The following is a 2,806-nucleotide window of genomic DNA, read 5'->3' as shown; positions in this document are numbered from 1 at the left end:
TACGATAGCTGAAATTTGTGAAAGAACGATCAAAATTAGATGGGTAAGGCATTTGAAAAAAAAGTACTAAATCCAAGGCAATTTGGATTTAGACAAACTTAACGTGTTTCTATTCAAGACTAATAGATGTAATACAAGAAAGAGATGGATGGGCTGATTGTGCATTTCTAGACCTGAAAAATGCTTTTGATAAGGTGCCACATAAGAAGTTACTAAAGAAATTAGAAACTGTAGGAGGAATACAGGGAAACTGCTGAAGTGGATGGAAGACTTCTTGCATGAAAGAAAAATGAGAGTGGTGATGAGAGACAAACACTCTAATTGGGATGAAGAGATTAGTGGAGCTACACAAGGAACAGTTCTGGCTCCAATAATGTTTGCTATATACATTAATGATATGGATGAAGAAATTAAAAGTTATATGAGCTTCTTTGCGGACGATGCAAAATTGTTGAAAAAAGTGAACACTCTAGAAGATTATGAGTCGCTGCAGAGTGATCTCAATAAAGTATGGGAATGGAGTAGGAAGTGGGAGATGGAATTCAATATTAAGAAGTGTAGTATAATGGATTTTGGAAGAAGCAAAAAAGAATAGTGCGATCATATAAATTGGGAGAGGAAGAAATTAAAAAAGTAGAAAATGAGAAGGACCTGGGAGTCATTATTATGAATAATATGTCCCCTGAGAAACATATAAATAAGATTTTCGGAGAAACTTATAATTTAATAAGAACAATCAAAGTGGCTTTTACATACCTGGACGAAGAAATTGTGAAGAAAATATTAGTCACTTTGATAAGACCAAGATTGGAGTATGCAGCGACGACGTGATCACCAAGTACAAAAAAATGTATAACAAAACTCGAAAGAATACAAAGAGCAATTACAAAATTGGCACCAATACTCTCAGAACTATCATATGAGGAGAGACTAGCAAAACTTGAGCTACAGACATTAGAACAAAGAAGAGAGAGATGAGACTTGATAACTACTTATAGAATCATGAAAGGCATAGAAAAGATTGATAGAGAGGATCTAATAAAATGGGATAGTAGATATACAAGATGACACGGAAAGAAAATCAAGAAAGACAGTTATAGAAGAGATATGAAAAAAAGCTTTCCCCACAGGGTAATAGACGTTTAGAACAAGTTAGATGAAAATGTGGTGTGTGCAAAAACGATACACGGATTTAAATACAGTCTAGATAAAACGAGATATAAAGACGGGACACCACGAGCATACCTCCCCTTCCCGTAAAATACAACTAGGTAAATACAACTAGGTAAACATACATACACACACACGCACACACACACACACACACACACACACACACACACACACACACACACACACACACACACACACACACACACACACACTTCAGTGAACGGACGGCGTAGAGGACGTTCTGAAGAAAAAGTGAAAAATAGAGGATTCCAAAGCAAAGGAAGTACCTATTGTATTTGCAGGGTGGGGAGGAAATTGCTCGTGGGGTAGTGGGAAAATAGGGAAAGAGGAGAAGGGGAGGGATTGCTGAGGGAAATGGAAGGAAATGAGGAAGGAGAAGACTTGGCCCAGGCAGAGAGACGAAATGTAAACATCAAAAAACGGGCCCCCGACCAGCTGAGTGACGACGAAATGTCTAATAAAAATTTAATGATCAGAAACATAGATAAGAGCAGTACAATGGAAGGTGAGGATGATAATTTCAAAGGATTTAATGAAAGGGCGGCGGATACCAACCTCCCCCGACTGACAAGACTGGAGGAAAAACTTCAACAAATGTCTGACAACTGGGAAGTTAGGTTTGGCAAGATGACAAAAATCGCCGAGAGGTTTGAAAAATTGGAAGAACTAGAGAAGGCGAATAAAAACTTAACTGATGAAATAGAAGACCTAAAAAGACAGTTAAGAGAAGTAAAGGTGAAGAATGAGGAATTGAAGAGGAATAGTAAAGAAAACAGAGAGGCCATAACTAAAGAAGCTAAAAATTGGAAAGCAACCCAAGAAGACAATAAAGTTTCATTCACTGACATAGTCAAACAGCAATTGAAAGAACATACTGAAGACTCGGTTATTAAAGTGATGAGGCAAAAGGGGAATATAGTAAGAGATTTAGCAGACAAGAAGAAATGTATTAGGAATGGAAGAAAAACACAACCCAGATAGAACCACAAGAATCAAAGAGGAAAATGAAAAAGTAAGCCAATTACTAGAATCAGTTCAGGAAGATGAACCAGAAATTATGAAGCAAATCGAAGAGAAATTTAGACTCGGAAAGTATAGCACAGATAAGACCAGACCAATTAAGATTAAATTCAAGTCACAAACGACGGCAGAGAATATCTTATCCAAAACAGGGAAACTAGCAACAAGTGAACAATATAAAAAGGTATGGATAAAAAGGGAAATGAATAAAGAGGAAAGAGAGGAAGAAAAACAAAAAAGACTTGAAGCTAAGGAAAAAAACGAGAAAAGAACGGAGTCAGAAAAAGAGAGATTCTATTGGAGAGTAGTGAATATGAAACTAAAGAAAGTCGACATACAAGAGAAAAACAAAAGGGAAACAGTGAACACAATGGAAGTGGCAGAAAACTAAAAGAGTCTTACACAAATATAGATGGATTAATAACAGGATTGAATGAGCTGAATGATTATTTGAAGGAAAAAGAACCAGACATAATGGGAATTGTAGAAACAAAATTAAAAGGTCCACTACCACCCAACAGTGTAGGACATGATGCATATAATTGTTGGATTAGAAACAGAGTGAAAAAGGAAGGGGGTGGAGTTATGTTCC

This window comes from Oratosquilla oratoria, chromosome 3, assembly GCF_046742065.1.
Source record: "Oratosquilla oratoria isolate Oo_2021 chromosome 3, ASM4674206v1, whole genome shotgun sequence".
In the NCBI taxonomy this organism is placed as follows: Eukaryota; Metazoa; Arthropoda; class Malacostraca; order Stomatopoda; family Squillidae; genus Oratosquilla; species Oratosquilla oratoria.
The sequence above is the reverse complement of the archived record's forward strand: the minus strand, read 5'-3'. Positions refer to the sequence as shown.